This window comes from Diadema antillarum, unplaced genomic scaffold, assembly GCF_040938485.1.
Source record: "Diadema antillarum isolate AM-2024a unplaced genomic scaffold, OU_Dant_1.0 scf00000113, whole genome shotgun sequence".
Taxonomy (NCBI): domain Eukaryota; kingdom Metazoa; phylum Echinodermata; class Echinoidea; order Diadematoida; family Diadematidae; genus Diadema; species Diadema antillarum.
Genome location: NW_027271002.1, coordinates 1,416,353 through 1,437,968, shown reverse-complemented (window position 1 = coordinate 1,437,968; position 21,616 = coordinate 1,416,353). Strand labels below are relative to the sequence as shown.

The window sequence follows — 21,616 nt, the reverse complement described above, 5'->3', positions numbered from 1 at the left end:
AAATGTTATATAAAATCATTTACGATATATACAGATACATATCAGTTGTTTCACAGTTGTTTCACTGTTTCACTTTTCACTTTATATATCAGTTGTTTCACTGAATCCGATTTTCATCAAATAAACTTTTAAGTCCTCTTAGAATTGTATGCTTTTTTACATTTCATATAAAGTGGGGTCTAGGTAAGTCTATGTAAAGCTGAATTCTCATGTCAGCCAATACTATACTGTTCCTTTAAAGGTGGTGCGATGTTCCGAGGCTGCTACAGATTGGTGTTGGGTAAAACCATGAATACTTCATGTTCAAAACTTCATCATTTGTAAGAAAAAAAAATAGATTGGATTTCAGTTTAAGGTAGAGATATTAGAGGGCAATCTTTGGACTTCTCAAAAGGCCTAAGGATGCAAGAATACCGTCTTAACGGACATAGATGGACATTCAGATTTTTGTAGCCATCTTCAATATGTCAGAATCATAAAGTATCATATTCAAGTATGGTATCATCAAGATTCCGATTCAGCACCTTCGAAATGTAGCACGCCCGTAGTGGCCAAAAAGCGAGTAACACATACACACACACACACACACACACACACACGCAAATCTCTCGGCGGACGTTAAAGTAAGTACAAGCTCTAATAGGCGCAAGAGTTGGTCAGCTGGGGGATGTGGGTTGATGCGGTTGTCCAGGGCGCGTTTTGTTGCTAGGATACCCTCATAGTGAGGGATGTTGGTGTACAAACTACATACGTCGGCTGACACTAGAATGCTACGCAGTGAAAATGGGGCATGCTTGGTGTTTATTTCCTGTATGTTCTTAAGAAGTGTGTCGTGTCTTGACTGAAAGAGGGCAATTTTTGAACAAGCGGTCTTAGGTGTAAATCGACGAGTCTGAATATTTCTACATTTGGACATGCGCATCCGGATATCATCGGTCTCCCAGGGTTGTTCTCTTTGTGGATTTTGGGTAGGAAATAAATGTTAGGGCAGGTTGGGTGAGGTGGGGTCAGTACCCTCTTTACCTTGGGATCAATATCTAGTGGTTCAATGGCTTCCTTTACTTGTTCTAGATAAGTTTGTGTGGGGTCTTTGTCTAGTAGTGTGTAGGTGTTGGAATCTGATAGTTGTCGTTCGCCTTCAGCGATGTAGTCAGCGGTTGACATTAAAACAGTTGATGAGCCTTTGACCGCTGGTTTGATTACAATGTCCCTATTTTTGCATAGGCTTTGTAGTGCTTGTTTTTCTGGTTGGGAGGGATTGTCAGTGCGCTTATTGTATCTTTGCAACACGTTGTCGATGTCACACTAGACGTTTTCCAAAAAAGACCTCTAAATGTGCATTGTGAACAGGTGGGTTCCACTTGCTATTGGAGCGGAAGCGTCGTTGTGTCTTTAACACAATGGAATTGTCAGCATTTTCATTGGTGGCTGCTAATTAGGGCGTGGGTTCAAGAGGCGATTCATCTTGAGGTTGATCATTTTCACTGAAAAATACTTTCAATTTCAAAGTTAAGAATATCTGTGTGTACTTGCAAATGATCAATATTGGGAGGGGTTGGGCGGAAGGTAAGACCTTTTGAAAGGATACTGACCTCTGCAGGGCTTAGTACATGGTCAGAAAGATTGACAATTATTGGCACATTTCCCAATTCTTCTCCTTCTCTACTCGTTTCATTATTGTTGGAGTCAGTTGTATTGCTTAGATTACTGATTCTTCTTCTTTTCGTATATGATCTCTTATTGTATCGCCTATTTCTCTGTTTGTTCCGGGGTTGTGTTGGCTTAGAGGAGCTGGCAGGTAGACTGTCCAGTGGACCACAGTTCTGGTCGTGTTTGATTGACGCCTTGATTTCCTCACATAGTTTTTCATCCCGTTTCAGTTTACGTTCCTGCTGTTTCTTTTCTTCGTGGTTTTGCTTTGCTAATTTCCCATTGATTGTGTTAAGTGTTTCATGGCACACTCTCGGGGTTGTGTTTTGAAAGAGTTCAGCTCTGGCCGTTTCTATGTTCGATTGAGTGCTTGTTATTTTCCGCGTGATTTCTGAGGAGACGATGTCTAGAAGTTTGCGAGATGCAAGCCAAAGTGTAGTCCGCCATTCGCTGGTTGTGTCATCGTCGCAGTTGAGGGCTCACACGGGTAAATAAATCCCCATATAGAGACGTGTGTTAAAATTCAAAATTCGTAAAATAGCTGGGAGAAATGAGATGTTTCATTTTCACTAACCTGGATAAGTGAGCTATACCCTGTCATCCATGAAATTTTCAAGGCAGGTTCTTCGGCTCAAACTCTGTCCAAGGATCCGCAAAGCCAAACTACGAGTTCTTGTCACTCAAAAAATCACATATTTTCCGTACACGTACCCAATGAAATATAGTCCCTCCAAATTCCATGAGAAAAGCTTTCATCTTCAAACCAAAATGCAGTTTGTAGAGGAATTCATATATACTCAATATCTGCAACTATTCAGTTTTATGCAAAACTGCATTAATGACTTTTAATGAATTTTTTTCTTCATTTATTTTGGTATCTTTGGTACGAATTTGTGAAGGGGTCTGGGACATTCCATTTTATTAACAGGTGTGAGCCCTTGAGCGCGTATGATTTCCTCAGGTTAGGGATGATGTCTCTTTCTTTACATTCAAGTAGGTAATCTTGTTGTGCGCATAAATGGTTGAGAAATTTCTCCTTATTGTGTTGTAGTGAGCCATTGTCGTATCCTTTTGTCGTGACCTAGATGTTCTGGTTCCGGACGTTGCACTGCCATCCTCACTGGACTGGATCCACTGGAGTGTGACTCCCGGAAACAGGCCGATGACCGTTTATATTTATGTATTTATATATATATATACACACACACACACACACACACATATATATATATATATATATATATATATATATATATAAATCATTGCTAAAGGATGATTAGCAAAGGCATAAAAGAACAGAGTATGGTATTATTGAAGTTGATGTGGTTGGCCATGAAAATGTAATTTCCCTATCAATCGTGCTGATAATCTATTTGTTTTCTTTGTTAGTTTTTTTTTTCCGAGTATTTGTGTCTCCAAAATTATAACGAGCTCTCGCTCTCACAAGGCAATTTCAATTTGGTGTATTGCTAGAATTGTTAACAGTCATAAAGGTAAGTGCCTTGATCACTTGCGCATCAGCGGGTAATTTCAATAAATCGTCTGGTCGATGTATGGCTGGCCGGGGGGGGGGGGGGTGGGGGTGGGACGGCAATGTGCAATGTGCTGTGGCAAGAACATAAAAAACAACCGTATCACTCTTCACTCCCTCGCCACACGCATTAATGATGATGATGATGATGATGATGATGATGATGATGAAACAGCATTTATATAGCGCCATTTATCTGCAGAAACATTCAAAGGTGCCATGCTCCCAAAATATGTCACACATCATTCACAAAGTTGCTGGAAAATATAAGTCTTCAGTTCAGACTTGAAGGTATTGAGGCTGTTGCAATTCCGAAGCTGGACTGGTAGAGAGTTCCACAGACGTGGTGCAACAGAAGAGAAGGCTCTACCCCCTTACATTTTTTAGGCGAGTATTGTTGGTCGCCGCTGTCGTACACTGATAAGTGCAGACACGTAGCCGGGAGACAAGTTATGGAGAACCTTATAAGTAAGCAGTAAGATCTTATAATGCACTCTGCTTTGCACAGGCAGCCAAGTTAAAGGGAGGCAGTCCTGAGGATTTTCACTGTATGATAATTAAGAAGAGTAAAAGATATAACCTTTCACCAATTTATACACGCGGGAAAGCAAACACTGTCTCTGTACGCAATTTAAGAAAAATAATTCCTGCAAGCGATCGTGTAAGAGAGCCTGCACAAAGGTGCAACGTCATTGATTCCCAACTCACTAAGTTGACAGCCGTGCCTCAGAAAACCAATTTAAGTGTTCAAAATGATCATATCTGATTTTGTCATAAAATGTGACAATATGTGGTTTTGTTTAGTTTCAAACAAGATATTTCAAGCTTATTTATATATGTAATTGATATAAAAATAAATAGTAAACATGTATCTATAAATAATTAGGGAGCGTACGTATGACGAGCAGAAACACGGCTGGAAGAGTTGTGCCTCGGTGACGTCTGACTCTCCGCCAAGACTTGCTCATTAGCATATTCACCATGCAGATTCACACTTTTTCAATCAAAATTCACGAGCTTATTTGATGATTTGAAAGTTTGTTTTTGGTTGAAAGTAGTTCATTGGAGGTACCAATTAACAGACATTTTTTTTTTGAAAATTCGTGAGGACTGTCTCACTTTAAGCTCACAAAGTATTGGAGAGATATATGTTATTATGATTAATATTCATAATGACAAAGAGAGGGAGAGAGAGAGAGAGAGAGAGAGAGAGAGAGATTACTGACCGACAACATACAGACGGGGATGGGGTGGAAGCATAATGAGATGATAACCATTTCCGTTCCTGTCTGGTCTATTAACTTGGAGAGTTGAAATGAACGACATTATTGCCTCTCATTTAGCAATATCACCGTTAAAAATCATTTTACAGGCCCAATGGAGCCGGTAGAGTGCGGGAAGTACAGCTGTAGCAACCAAAATTATATGTGCACATGCAATATACTATAATTAGCTATCTATATAAATATGTGTAATAAAATGATAAGTTTGTGTTTGTGTAATATATTAGCTATTTATATTCCACATACTAAGAATCTTGCTATAGGATTGGTCAAGAGCTGATCACGTGATAAAGCGTAGTTTTGTCCATCACATCACCTGAGAAGAACTAGGTCACTTGATAGCACACAGTGCAACGCACTTTCCCTTCAGTGTCGCGCGATGCGTGCAGCAAATTCATTGTTTTGTCATCTACGCGCACACATAGCTTAAAGCCCTAAGGAATACCTAAACACAGCTAAAACGGTTTCAGATGTGGAATAAAATGGGAATTTCTAGGACCCTAGATGTGGAATATAAAACAAATAATCAACTTTTAGTTTCAGGCAATGAGACAAACTATCACTTCCTCGGCGATCTGAATGTGTACGCTATCTTTCCTCAACTGCGCTTCGGAAAGATAGCTACATCCAGATCGCCTCGGAAGTGATAGTTTGTCCCATCACCTTCACCAACGTTGATTATTTGCTTACTATATAAAAACATGTGTTGTAAAATCATTAGTATGTGTTTCCCTCTGGTGGTTGTTGTTTAATACACCCCTAAGATGTACAAGTTTTTCAATTTAATTCAATTCAATTCAAAATGATTTTATTTCCAAAACAACATGATACAAAGTAATATACATAACGCTTACATGAGTACATAATATTTAAAGGAACTTTGAATCACGTAAGTTTCAACAGAACATGAATACAATTATTATGATAATATTAGCTCTGGTTTGGATAAATAAAAGTATGTCATTTATGCTTATCAATTTATGGAAAAAAATGCATTCTAGTGTCCTTCGTTAATAACATGCCAGTATTATACCAGTAAAGGACATATGATGTCCTCGACAGAATCTTGGATTGGAGAAATATGTTGTTTTTTTCACATATATATGTGATACACCAGGATAATACAAGTCAACAGACGCCAAAACGAGTCATTTACATTTGCATTTACATTGCATTGCATAAGGCTTTTACCTTTTCGGTGGCGAGGAGTCAAATAATGTGCACAAATTTTACACACGTAACTAAGAACAGAGAATCAATTTTGGCACGCAAAAGGTAGAAGTCGAAATGTCTTTACAATAGAGAGATATCCTAGCTGGTGACAGGGGGTATGTTCTCTTCCTAGGGCAAAATCTTTGGCGACACTTGCGTATCATGATCGAATTTTCGTGCACTAATTTTGTTTTTTAAAATCGCAGTTAAATAAACAATCATTCTTACTTTTATCCTCCAGAACATTTCTATCAAAAACAGACAAATAATATAAAAGGCACGTGTCATTAGGTATATAGGATGAAGACGAAAAATGGTCAAGGTGAAACTTAGACTCTGTGAAAATATTATAGCTGTAACAAAGTAGGACTAAGTACGAATTTCTCCACACAATCAAAAGCTGAAAATTCTATTCTATTCTAAAAGTTGAAAGTCTATCAGGTGAGTGTCAGACATATCGCGCTTGATCCTCATCAGACGATCTTGCCTCATCGGATCTCGCACCCGCCCGACATGTCTGACACTGACCTGACATACCTGATAGTCGACCAAACACTAGTCGAATTCATCGCACTGCGATCCGATGTAGCCTACTTCATGGGTGGCCGGCTTTGCTTCCGATGAGTCACCGATGAGAGAATATCTCAGGAATGGGGGTACATGATTGTATTAGGCTATCATTTTGATATTATGATATTACATACAATTTTATGACCAGTGTTCTATGTCCAAGTTTTGCGGCTTTCCTCTCATATATCCCCTCATAAGCAATTTGATGTTACTTGTCACCTTTTGTCTCCAACGCATCTTAATCATGATAATAACTTTCCATTAACTTTGGGGTATTGTTTTTTTTCTCTCTTATGATAGACGTGGCCATGGCCCTCCTGCAGCAAGAAAAATGAACAGGAAACCTGCCCACCTGCGTTTGGAATGATTTGCGGCACCCGGACAGTGACATTGGGCAACGGAGAAACGGTTGCCATGGTACCCAAACTAATGACGGAGGATGAAATAGCACGAGCGGGAAATCATCCGATGCTGAAAGGGAAGACAAGGTTTACCTGTAGGAATCCAGGTGTGTATACTGACAACTCAGTTCCATTTAACGTAATGATCTTGCGTTTGTGATAATTCTTTATTTTTCGGTTTTTTTTTTTAAAGTATAATACCAGATGCATATCAGTACTGGGTTAAAAAAGAAATAGTGCTTTAAGGGGAAAAATTCTATATTTTATTCTTTAGTGCTGTTTTGGGGTATGCTGATATAGAATATTCTTATATTGCAAGAAAACTTAGAAGAAAAGGAAAAATGAAATGGTATTTTATATATAAAGGTATATGTTTCAGGGGGCACACTCGTCAAAAGAAGCGAAGCTACCATCTATACACTAAATTTACTTGTAAGTGTATAGTTGCCCCGGTAGGGGGCGAAAATTTCGCATTTGTCAGTCATGAAATTGACGATTTTTAAACAAGAAAAATGCCTTATTGTTCAGTTTGGTCTTTTAAATCATTGATTATTATTTATTAAAGGGGCACATTCGGGGAGGGGGAAACCAGTTTCCCCCCCCCTGATCTGCCAGCACGATCTGTATAACAGTGTTACCATGGAAACATAACAGTATAGGATCCGGCTATCCCGAAGCTGCATAATCACGGTAATGGGTTATTGTCATTGCTTTTCGTCGGCACGGGTCGTTTATTTCTTCTTTCAGTAATGAAATGACATGGTGACAGGACAAAAATAGCATATCCTTATCTTCTTTTTTTTATTGCTGCCCTTTCACAGTTTTGAATTCTTAATGTACAACGCTTTCACTGATGACCCTGAGACTTCAGAATGATCATTCAAGTCATGAATAACTCATAATAAGGCTGGAAAACGCTGTGTTTCACACCGCCCATGTAATGTTTTATACAGTAGAAACGTTTTCCCATATGCTACACAAGCAATGAGTAAAGTTGTTGAGAGAAATTTATGCTAATGTACAAGGCTTTTATTGATGACCCTGAGACTTCAAGTGATCATACAACTTACAAGTCATGAATAATTCAATAAGACTGGAAAACGCTGTGTTTCACACAGCCCATGCAATGTGTTATAGAAACGTTTTCCCACATGCTGTGATGTAAATTCTATGGCCAATCTACGATTATTACATTTTCTTCTTGACGCTTAATGGCCAGTTGCTATACGTTATTTTCAAGGCCTGGGAGGCATCTCCTTTGCAGACACAACCACGACAGAGAATTTGAATTTACTCGGAAAAAAACCCCTACGGAAAGCTACTATTCAATCATCTGCCAACGCAAGTTATCTGTTTGAAGAAACGGAATCAGGAGTGAAGATCTCATTGTGCGGTGGTATTTTTTTTTTAGGGGGGGGGGGGGGGTGGGGTGGGGTGCACCTTTGAGCATAATATGCAAACCTAGTTCAGGCAATAGATTATTGTCATTTCATCAACGAACCAAATGTTCATTTCGTTTCGAAGTGACTGTATTTCGCTACGAAATTAACATTTCGTCAACGGAATGATTTCATAACGAAATGAACATTCGTCGATCCCCGTAATAGATTGGGTGGGGCATGCAAAAGTGGCACATAATGAGGTAATGACATTACCATCATGAATTTTGCGATTATCAATTAATTAAGAAAAAAATTCTTCTGTGTCCACCGGCAATTATTCCATTCAGATTCGTTGCTTTTTCAAACGCTGTTTCTTACTGATATTTTTTTCTTTTTTTTTGTTATGCAAACTCTATTTCCACGATGATAATACAAAAGCAAATCACATTTCTGCTATACTTTCCATTAAGTAATAATAGGCGTTATAATGTTATAAACTAGAAATGGATGGGGTGTGTTTCCCTTGAGGACCTTCTTCCCTGTTCGATTTTGATGAGACATGAGCTCAAGTTATTCACTGCAACTGGTTTTTATAGACCAGTTCGTTATTCCACTTTGCACATTAGCAGAAAAAGGTCATCTGTAATAACATGCATCTTGGTTTGTTAATTCACTGAGATAAGGTATTAAGCATCTACGATGGGATGATTATTCATGTGATCCTTATCTAAATGGTGCTTGCCAGCACATCCACATGGCAGCAAGTCTGGTATTTGGTAATATCAATAGAACAGGGTTGTTATTGCATTCAATACAAAACAATGAAATGGACACCTGTTACAATGTTAACTGATGGACTATTCTTGTCAACTTGTCTTAACGCTAGTTCATTCATAGTTTGAACGCAAATTCCACAAATTACTACGTCGGGCAAGCTTATGCAATATGCAGCTTTGAAAAAGAGTGAAAAAGAAGGTAATTCATAATAATGTGTACATGAGCTAATTACGAACTTGCGTCATTATCCACCCAAACTCGGGTTTGGGTAGAACTAAAGTTGCACTACTTTATGTCATTTCAACGGTACAAACTCCAATAATGTAGCATAACATTCTACTTACAACTCGTATTCAATATTCGTCAAAAAGAAAACTCAAGATGACTTTCCACGTATCATGAGATGAAAACACAACCACAACATAATCAAGCACACATGCGCTTGATATTTTCCTCAAACTATAGTTACAGGACTAGGTTTATATACAATGTAATAGATAATGTTTCTTCTCCCACCTTGTGGTTTTGTTTTGTTTAACCGGGAAAGCATCAATGTAATCACGACGGTTCCATGACATTATTTTGCTCCAGGGACAATTTATTGTTCCCATGAAATATCTGTATGTTAAAGCCAAACATAGATTCCACCCACAAACATAACCATTACCCTTATCTTAATCCTCACATCAAAGTTAACCTAAAACCCTAGCACAATCCTGACCCATACGCTAAATTCTTTGAGAAAATAAGACCGAAACAATTTTATTGTCACAGGAGCAAATGTCGTGTCACCAATCACAAAAGGCTTTCTTGGACTTGACTTTACAGTAAAATTTCCCGTAGCCCTGAAAGAAAAAAAAAAGTCAGCCGAGATAGATTTATTGGGATAGACTCGCTGAGAGTGAAATGCAAATGTACCCATTTTTTTTTTATTTGTATTTCTTATTTAGGTAAAACAAAACCATAGTCATAGGGTACATGCACATAATCATGAGTAGGCCCATTATAAGTCTAGAGTGCGTATATATAAAAAAAAGTAATCCAACTTTAGAGGGCTACTTTTCGATGATGTCAACTATGGAGAGCGCAATGCTGGTTGTGAGAAAAGGGACACTCTTGATTTTTCCATTGATACCTATCGGTAAAAGATCCACATGACTGAGCACATTATCAATGACAACATTAACAATGACAAGTTTTTTTTTTTTCAAAGTTTAAGCACTATCATGATGGAACATGTGTCTCTATAAAATTGATGAGATTTGTAATTCTTTTTTATGCCTCCTCCACGAAGTTTCGCATTATGGTTTCGAGATGTCCGTCCGTCCGTAATCAACTTTGTGGCCAGCGTAACTAAATAAAACGTTTGAGGTATCCTAATGAAACTTGGCATGTAGAGATGAGTGGGCGCTATGGCATAGTGGATAGGACTCCCGACAACCAATCGGACTGGACACTGGGACTCGGGTTCGATTCCCGCCTAGTGCTTACGTCCTTTGATGAGATGTTTTTACCTACCACGTTACCTCTAGACCAAGGTGTATAAATGGGTACCTGGCAACGCTATAGGGTAATGATAATGTCAGGACCTTCATAGAGCAGTGGCAACACTTAAGAGGCTATACCCTAGATAAAGAAGTCGTTAATTATTATCATTATTATTATCATTATTATTATTCCTACTACTATTACTATCATCATTTTGTATAATCATTGTGGACCACATTTTGTTTTTCAGCAGGTAACATTTAGACCAATTTTCACGTCATTTTCTTCTACTTGCGCTTTTAAATCTAAAAATTAAAAATTCAAAGTCCCTAATGATTACAACACAGGCATTAGATTGTTTCTAGAAATAGCTCAGACAGGACATGTTCGTTTTACAGATTGTGCTTCTTCACCATGTGACAATGGAGGAATCTGTACGGAGACATACACAGGATACAAGTGCTCCTGCGGTGAAGAATTTTTTGGCCCAACCTGTTGTAAGTAATAAATCTGAACCATTTCAAGCATAATTATGTGTGTTTGTGCTCATCTGAAACAGACCAGTTGTCATGGCTAGACCGGCAACTTGTAGTTCTATACATTATTTCAATTGTTATCAAAAATATGCTTCCAATACACATTCACCATCTGTAGAAATTGTTTGAATCATACAAAATGCATCAAAAAGCCCTCCCCCCCCCCAAAAAAAAAAAAAAATAGGAAAAAGCGAAGAAGACATAATTTCTTTTCCTATAAATAGGGAATCTCATAGATAATGAAACAAAAATGTCTTCACCTCGGTAGGATACCGAGGTTTGATCGTGCATCAGTAGCATGAACTGTTAAGGTCCACTTAAAACAATCGTTTTCATCCTTTTCCACTTTTTCAAATGTATTCCGAAAGAAAAAAAAATCATTTTCCCATACGTGGCAAGTTTGAAAGTGGGGTTAAAGGAGAAGATGTTCTGAGGTAGTAATTTCGGAAACTGAATACTGTACATGCTGTATGATGTCTTGAAAATGTGTGTTATGAAAAATTTCAGTGTTAAAGACGTTCAATTAAACATTCTTACAACTTATCTCTTATCTACTCACAAGCAACTAATTATACACGAACGCAATATCAAATATTTCGTTCATAGCCGTTTTTTAAAGAATGTTAGTTTTCTAAGCGTAAACTTTTTTTTTTACTCTTGCTGTGTATGTGACTGTGCATCACAAGACTAACAAAAAGTCGCGCACACTGCTTTTGTGTGAGGAATCTAAAATAGGTGAAATGGGTAAACCTATAGTCATCTTGAGTTTTGATATCTTCCAAAAAGGCAAGTCTTTTTCTACATTATGGTAATGTTTGGGGTTCTTTTGGCAATATTCTATAACACTTTTGTTTTTGTACAATAATGTGATTAGGTGTATCTTAAGGGCTTTTTACACTTGTAAATTTTTGCTTAGCCCCGGACCAACGGTGGGGCTAAGGGGGGGGGGGGGGGGGCCTTAGCCCCACCGTTGGTACGGGACTATCCTTAGCCCACTTTCTGTTTACACTCGTTTTTGCCAAAGTGGGCTAGCCCCACCGATAGTACGGTACTATCTGGCCCTGCAAAATAGCAGGGGTTAGCACCGCAATTGCGGTGCCAAGCAAGTGAGTGTAAACAGAACGAAAAAATAATCCTGGGCTAAGCGACGGAGACGAAGTCCGACCCTCACTGACCAATCAGAAACGAGGTAATCAAGTGCTGCCGGTGCGTGCGTGTACGTGTACAGTACACAGCGTAATTGTGAATATTCATGTGGTTTGGAAAGTCCGGGGCTAAGAAATACGAGTGTAAAAAGGTCAGTTTTCTCCTTAGCCCCGGACAAGAGATAGTACGGGACTAATTGGCGAGTGTAAAAAGCTGAAAAAATTGGTACGGGACTAACGATAGTCCTGGGTCAGAGAAAGTCCGGGGTTAAGAAACACAAGTGTAAAAAGCCCTATAGAGTCCTCTTTTCATTTCTTATAGCTCCTTTACATACTCTTTACTTTCAACTGTAATAACTTTTGAAAAGATGATGCCATACTGCTTTGAAAATTGTTCTTAATCTTTAACGGATAGAATGCGGTGATAGAACGTGATGAATTTCGCCGTAATCTGATAATCCCTTCATTCTTATCGCTATGGTGTTTACATCCTTGCTTTTATTTTTGTCCGTATCAATTGCACAGATAGCACAGCTGGTAAGAGAAAGGGCTTGAATAGAATTTTCCAGAGTATGCGTTTTCCTTTTAATGTTAAGATATTAAGTCCGTTTGAATTGAGTTATTGCTCTTTCAGAATGTGTCCTTAACTAAATCCGACTTTTTGTTCGTTTTGTGGTACAAGGTTATATAGATATGCTATGACTACATGTGCACATGATATATCTATATTACGTGCATATTCGTAATGAATATGAATACATGAAGAAATACACTATATATATGTATATATATATAAATATAAATGTGTATATATATATATATATATATATGAATAAATCTATATGAATTATCTGTCAATGCAAATGTCTGTTTTGGTCCATTATAGAGAATTCTAATCTTTTACTTGGTTTTGACCTAGACAGTCACAGTATGAAATTATGTCCTTTACCAGACGGATGTACGGTCTCGGAAGGAATTGTCTTAATGAAAAGGCCCGTTTGTTTGTTTGTTTGTTTGTTTTTAAATTTGGACCCTCCCCTCTCCCTGAAAAAAAAGAGATAAAAACAAAAAAAGAAATGCAAAACGAAATAACATCCCTACAAGTATACGTAACGAGCCTGCCTCCCCAACACAGCACCCTTACACTTACGCATACAACAGACATTCAGGCCAAATTGCTCAAGAGTCAGTCAGTTTCGTATTTCTTAAGGCCTTTCAATATAATGTGAAGTTAATGCGCACTATGATTTTATTCGATTCAGATTTTGCCCTCGCATGAATCTTAAATAACATCTAATGCACTCTTTCTCTGTAGCGGGAAACCATTTAACTGTCATGAAATGTACATTAACTATACCGGGTGTCCCCAAAAAAGCGGAACGGTGGATTTTCAGTACCTTGCGCTCTAAAAGTGATATTTTTTTGACATCATTAGAAAGAGCATCTTCCGCAAAAGACAATGATACCAAAGTCATTAAATTTGGTTCAGCACTGTTTATTCACGCCAATTTCTATAAATGCAGTCATTTTCAAATTTCGACGGATTTTTGCGACGTATGAGATAATAATTTGGGTGTGACACGCGTTCCATACGGTGAATATTGTGCAAGCTCGTTGATCCATGTCAACAAAAGATACAGCTTTCACATTGGGCGCGCGCACACACACACACACACACACTGTTTTTTTTTTTCCTGGCCCGCGCCCAATGATGAAGGCCTGGTGACTGGCCGAAAGCTCGACTGATTAAAAGGGAGACTCAAGATCGAGAGCAACGTCCGCTTCAGTCTAATTTCTTTCAGTATGCTACCCACAATGAGGCACCGCGTACGTTTGGGAAGGGAACTATTATATATATAATATATATATATATATATATATATATATATATACACACATACACATATACAAATATTACACATGCAATACTACATAAGCAGTTAACATGCATTTTTTTCTTAAAGCATGCAACGTAATCCACACACCAAACAGCGGCCGCAAGTTAGTCTTCAACTTTTATGGGCTGAACCTAACAACGGATATGACGTCACTGGATTTTGAAGTCAGTACTGACAAGGCCCCTCACATTGCCCTGACAATGAACCCTTCCCAGACGAATATCCACGAATATGTGATCGGTGAGTGTCCTTCCTGTCGAAAGAAATGTTCTTAACGTATGATTCTCAAGGATTTAAAATTGTACTTGCTATATTTCATTTTGTTTTATCTATATGTCTATCCTATATTTGCTTGATTACACAAAAACTTGGATGTACAGGTATGTATTTATGATTACTGTTTAGAATATGTTCATATGTATATGTGTTTGTATATATGATATACGTGTATACATTATATATATATATATATATATATATATATATATATCATTTCATTTTCATTTCATTTCATTTATTTCCACTTTTATAATTGGTTTACAAACTTTGCATTAAAGACAAACAGACAGACAAACAAACAAACAAAAATACAGGGTGTCAAATATAGTGGCGGAATCATGAGAAGCACAAAGTAGGCTTATTGAAAATGATCCCTTAAGAAATATTATGATGTAAATACATGTAATCATTTATAATCATTGGTTTGTAACTGAATTGAAACAAACATGAATACAAAATACGATAAGATTTACAACTTGAATCAATAAAAAACCGGATACGTTTAGATATGAAAGTAGAGAAGAAAAGAAGAAAACTCCATATTCAACTATTCGTCAACTTGTAACTTAATTGCATCAAAAAGATGTTGTTTATATAATCTTTTAAATTGTCTTACGGTCTTACTGATCCTGAAAACTATATTCAAATTATTCCACAAAATAGTACCTTTGTAAAATATTGATGACTGCGTACAAGATGTGCGATTTAATGGGGGATGAATACTCTGAGCATTTCTGGTATTATAATCATGAATTGAACTACTGAGGGTAAAATAATCAGAGAATACATCAGGGAGAAAACTATTATAAAGTTAAAACATGAATATTGCAGACTCTAATGAAATTAAAATAAGTAATATTTGAGTTTTCGAAAACAGAGGTAAACTGGGGGAAGCATATGTTGAATTGGTTATTAAAAGCACTCCCCGTTTTTGTAATTTATGTATTCGATCAATATTTTTATTAAAAGTGAATCCCCATACAATATTGCAGTAATTAATTTGTAGTGAAATCAAAGCATGGTATAACATTTTAAGGACATTCCTAAGAAGATACTGTAATTTACACAAAACCCCTATGTTTCTTTATATAATACTGGCTATGTAATCAATATGATAATTCCAAGATAATCTTTCATCTATAATTACTCCTAAGAATTTTGTGCTTACAACTCTATCTATTTTCATATTCTTAAAATACAACTGCAAATTGTGGTCTGTTATGATTCGCATACCAAATAAAATATAATGATTTTTATCTATATTCAAAATCAACTTATTGGCTTCCATCCAATCACTAATATTGCGCAATTGTCTATTAACAATATCAAATAGTTTACATGGATCTGAGCCTTTACAAAATACACTGGTATCATCAGCAAATAAAACATAACTTAAATGTTGAGTTTATAATGGTAAATCATTTATATATATAAGAAAAAGAAGAGGGCCTAAAATCGATCCTTGTGGAACACCACAATTAATTGTTCTGATATCAGATTCAATTTCATTAACTACAGTTAACTCTTGACGATCTTTAAGATAACTACTTAAAAGTTTAAATGGGGGGCCACGTATACCATAATATAATTTTTGTAATAAAACAAAATTATCTATAACATAAAAAGCCTTAGTAAGGTCAATAAATATTGTTACAGCATATTCTTTATTATCAATAGCATCATTTATTTTTTTTTTCACAAGATCTAGTATTGCTGTGGCTGTTGTATGACCCCTTCTAAATCCAAACTGACTTTTTATCAAAATACTTTGTTTATCTATAAACTCAATTAATCTATTGAATATACATTTCTCTAATATCTTTGAAAATATAGTTAACACCGATATTGGTCTGTAATTATTAATGTCATTACGGTTACCCTTTGTATGAATAGGTGTTACACGTGCAATTTTCATTTTTGATGGAAAAAACCAACAGACATACAGTCATTGAAAAAAAAAAAACTTAATGGTTCACATATAACAGAAATTACAAGCTTTATTACTTTTATATCTATACCATCTACACCTGAACTTACATTACTTTTTATTTCCTCTACAATCGTTATTATTTCTTTTTTTGATATTGGCTTACAAAATATGCTATTTTTATTAGGAAATTTCAAATATTTATCATATGAATTTTCATTTCTCTTATCATTACAGATCTGCAGTTTCTCCCCAATACTAACAAAAAAATCATTAAAACAATCAGCTATATCTTTATTATTTGTTATTTTTTCATTCCCAATCTCAGCACTTTCTATTAAACTACTTTGGGTATTTCTTGTACCCTTTAAAAGATTATTGATGATTTTCCATGTTGATTTAATATCATTTTTCACTTGATAAAATTTTTCATTAAGATATTTCTTTTTTGGTTGCCTTAATCGAAGTGTAACATAATTTCGAAATTTATTATACACCTCTTTTCTATAAGGGGTTGGTTTCTTAACATATTTTTTATACATACTTGATTTTTTACGACAAAGCTTAATCAAATCCTTAGTCAACCATGGATTCTTATTCTTCTTCTTAAAATCATATGATTTATAAGGAAAACATTCTTCATAAATATCTTTAAATACTTGCAAAAAACTATTATACTTGAAATCAACACTTCCTACATCAATGTAATTTTCCCATTCAACATTTTTCAATGTGTTAAAAAAAGCAATCATATTTGACTGAGTAATATTACGCTTTACATAAATGAGAGGTGATTTGTTTGTACAATGGGCAATGGATGAAGACATACAAAAAATTGGCAGGTGATCACTTACATCACTAATCAAAATTCCTGAGTGAGTACAAATATTAACATTTGTAAATATATTGTCCAACAAAGTGGCAGAGGTTGCAGTTATCCGAATGGGACTGCTAATCAAAGGTTCCAAATAAAATCCATACAAAATATCCATAAATAAATCAATTTTGGAATTTAAACCTATTTTCACTAAATCTAAATTGAAGTCACCCATTATGAAACAATTATATACACGCGGATTTACCTTATGTAAAAAATTTACAAATTCATTCAAAACATATAAATATTACAATTCGGGGGACGATCTACCACACCAACAATTGTTTTTTTTTTTTTTTTTACATTTGGTGTTGTTATTTGCTAACTCAACAAAAATACTTTCAAACGACTCAGATATAACTGTCAACTCTTGTCTAATAAATACATGTAAGGAATTATGAACATATACACCTGTTCCACCACCTCGTTTGTTAATTCTATTATTACAAAATAAATTATATTCATCGAAATTATAAGCTTCAACTGAAGAAGATTCATTTAACCAAGTTTCAGTAAGTCCTATTACCTTAAAATTATGATCAATGCTGCTTATATACATATTCAAATTATCGAAATTTTTCGAAAAACTTATACGATTGAAATGAACTAACGAAAATGAATCAGAAAACTTGGCATCTTTATATTTTGAGTTAAAGGCGGGCACATCAAAATAAGATTCAGGTAAGTTTTGTTCGTCATGGATCGTATCATACATATACATATTTTTCATATAAGAATATACAACGGAAAGACAAAATATTCACATTATTGAACACAAGCAATTTGACATAGCTGTTGGAGTTTCGTGAAGCAGGAATAGAACAGAAGATATCGGAGACAAGGTAATGTATATATATATGTATATATATACGCATAATGTTTTCCCGGTCAATTTCATACTTTTGTCATTCAAGTTCCTATTCCGAGCATTCGATTTCACGCATTCCACGCTCGCAGCACTAAATCAGTAATCAAATTCAAAATCCGGTCATTCGAATTCACTATCCGAGCATTCAAATTTACTGTCGGAGCATTCTAATTCACTATCGGAACATTCAAATTCACTATCGGAGCATTCAAATTTAAGAGAGGAGCACGCATTTCACCAATGAGCATTCAAATTCATGTCAAGCTGGCGACGGAATCTCGTCGGTCATTCAAATTCGTGAATAGGCAACCATGTTCCAAATAACTGCATTCAATTTAAAAGAAGTCCTGAATTTAGTTAGTTTGGGCCGTGTATGCATGTGTTTCTCATTTGGATTTGAATATATTGGGATTTATGATAATTATTTAATTTGCAGTAGAGGTCCACCTGTTCATTGACTATTTTGAACTCGCGCCAAGCAAAAAGGAATATACAGGCACATGTCCCTCGGATTGGACATGAAATGGAGGTCCCATGTGTGAGAGAGTCACAACTCATGTACGTAAAAGATCCCACTTCATTTATTCATCGCAGAGAGCAGAACATCCAACTGGACCCCATATTTAAGACCAACTATTGCAGTTGAATATGATGATGATTATGATGATGATGATGATGAAGTCTTGTATAGCGCCGGTATCCGCCAAGTCAGGCGCTCATGGCGCTTGCTCCAAAATAAATACATAATTCAGCTTAAATTTCATGGGTGCACCGCTTGTGATATGACAGTTAAAACAAAAAGAAATAGTTCCAGGAAGTCATTGTCTCCAAATGTGTAAACATACATTCTTACACATTGGCTAGTTTTTCAATTTGAAGAGATGGGTCTTGAGGGTTGTTTTAAAAGATTCTGTGGTAAGAGCTCTGCGGATTGACTGTGGAAGGCCATTCCATATCTTTGCAGCAGCCACGCGGAATGAACGAGCTCCCCAAGAGTTGTGTGCTCTGTGTTCCACCAGCAGGTACTTGTCTGCAGAACGTAGATTTTCTCTTGCTAGGACATATGGCTCTAGTAGATCACATATATAATGATGGAGAACTGCCATTCAGTGGCTTGTACACAACCAAACTAATCTTATACTCAATCCTCTGTTCAACACATAGCCAATGTAGCTTTTTCAGAAGAGAGTTGATGCTTGTACTCTTCCTGGACATGGTGACAACTCTAGCTGCGCTATTCTGCAGGCGCTGAAGTCTGTGTATTTGTGACTTATTCAGATAATACAATACTGAATTTCCCATGTCAAGCCTCGATGTGATGTATGCATGCACCAGAAGTTCTGCAACATGGTTATTGATGTACTTGCGGATCAAGCCAATGTTTCTGAGAGCTAAGAAAGCTGCTCTGGATACAGCCAAGATGTGGCTTTTCATGGAAAGATTAGAGTCAAAAATGATTCCAAGATTCCTGGCAGTATCTGAAGGAGGGATGTTATCTCCACCCACTCTGATCCCAGTGACGTTTACCTTTGGTCTTTGATGCTTAGACCCAATGATCATAAACTCCGTCTTCCCTTCATTAAGCTTCAGAAAGTTTGAAATCATCCACTTATGCAACTCATCAACACAAGTCTCAATACGCTGTATTGCTTGGATTACTTCAGAATGGACAGGATTCACTGATAAATATATCTGGATATCATCAGCGTAGCAATGATAACTAAGGCCATGACTCTTGATGATATCTCCAAGTGGCAAGCAGTACATGCAGAAGAGCACTGGGCCTCGGACAGATCCTTGAGGAAGTCCATATTGCAAAGGCAATCTGTCAGAGCTAGCACCATCCATGCTCACAAAGTGTTTTCTCTGAGTGAGATAAGAACGGAACCAGTGAAGCGCAATTTCAGTTACACCAAAGAGGCTTTCCAAGCGAGTAAGAAGAACTCCATGATCTACAGTATCAAAGGCTGCAGACATGTCCAAAAGGACCAGGAGAGATATTTTCCCAACATTCATAGCTTGAAGGAGATCATTCTGAATTCTAAGTACAGCAGTCTCCACACTGTGGTGAGCACGATAAGCCGACTGGAAATCATCATATAAGCTGTTTTCTTGTAAGAATGTTGTGAGCTGCTTGGATACTACTCTCTCTAAGGTTTTGCTAAGAAAACAGAGGTTTGACAGTTATCCAGCCATTTTTTTTTTGATGGAAAATGAAACAAACAAACATTAGGCACTGTATAGACCTACAGACGAGCATAATACGGAGGGTTGGTTGACACTTTCGAAGGAAAAAAAAAACAATTTCGACTATATTGACATTGAAACATGAACATTTTATACGTCTTGTTTGTTATGTATTGCTCTCTTATTGATTTACTTTTGCGGGACTATGTGAGATCATTGTGTGTCAGTTTGTCTTTGATGAATTGTCATTATAGGGTGGTGTTGGGGCGATGTCAGCATGCAGTATCATCAAGAAATATGATTATAATTGCCTTTGTGTTGTTTGGATGCACTGCTGATTGGACAATACAATTTGAAATTTATAGAGATGAAAAACAAAGAGTACATGAAAAGAGAACAATGTAGAACCTGTAAACAATCATAATTACACTATATGCAAGCCTTCATTGGTTGTGTTGGCCCTTTTTCCTTTCTTAAAAGTCTACTCCATTTAACTCGTTAAATTGATTGCACGAAGTAGGAACTTGATCGCCTAAAAATGAATTTGAACGCTCCAAACAAGCTCATTGGGACTATCACGTGACTATCGCATGAATTTGAATGCCCGAGTAGGAAAGTCGGTCTCGCATTTTGAAATTGAATGCCCAATCGTGAATTTGATTTCCACGAAAACGAAACAGAACGCCCATAAATGAAATTGATCGCTCGGATTCTGAATTTGAATGCCCGAATATTTTCGCGTGCGTGCGCTGCGTGAATTTGAATGCACATTAATGAATTTGAGTGACAAAGGTATGAAATTGACCGGGAAAACCTATATTATATGAATTAAAAAGAGGGAAAACAAGATTCAACCCCCAATCCTTCAAAAGTACAAAGATAAATGACACTGTCGTCAGGAAATGATAGAGTATCCATTTGTCTTTTTTTTTGTGGTACATTGATGTTTTAGGTTGACGATCAAGGATTTTAGTGTTTTTTTTTAAAGCATATCAAAAATGTCTCCTTGTTAGTCTTAAGTTTATGTAATTTGTTAGGTATATTGATATTTACCGACGTTTGACAACTCAAACAATATATTCGCGTGAAAAAAACGAAACAAAACAAAAAACGAGAAAGAGTTCTCACCATTTTTTTCTTGAGTACACAGCCTTCAATTTTACATCTGAAATGTCGTTCCACACCCCTTCTCTCTTGCTACACACATAAATCTGCGAATGTCACGGAAAGCGCTTATGGCACCTCCACTATCTGTTCCTTCCAAGGCAAGCAGATAAGCCATATGTTCCGTGGCGAAGTAAATGTGCCTTTTTAACTTCCATAAAAGTGTTTTAAGAATACGATACATTCGTTATTATGCTCTGACACTTCATCAAAAGGACTATGAAATACTATATAGCTCAACTGTAAGACATTCCCTAACATAATCAACTCACCATATAGAAAAACCAACAGCAACTTAATGTTATCTAAATTTCACGGAAAAGCGCAGGTGTGAAACGTAGGCCTACGTTCCTAAAACAACGTTATCATATTCATTTGAAAAACTAACTCCTCGACAACATATTTCTCAGGATTCATCCATTCATTGGGACAATGCATTCA

General features: G+C 36.5%; 1 protein-coding gene across 1 annotated transcript in view; it reads right to left on the bottom strand.

Annotated features, from left to right (window-relative positions):
• LOC139719677 (bile acid-CoA:amino acid N-acyltransferase-like) overlaps window positions 1-21,616 on the bottom strand; it is an 87,654-nt gene that overhangs the window by 22,146 nt on the left and 43,892 nt on the right. The window lies entirely within an intron of this gene.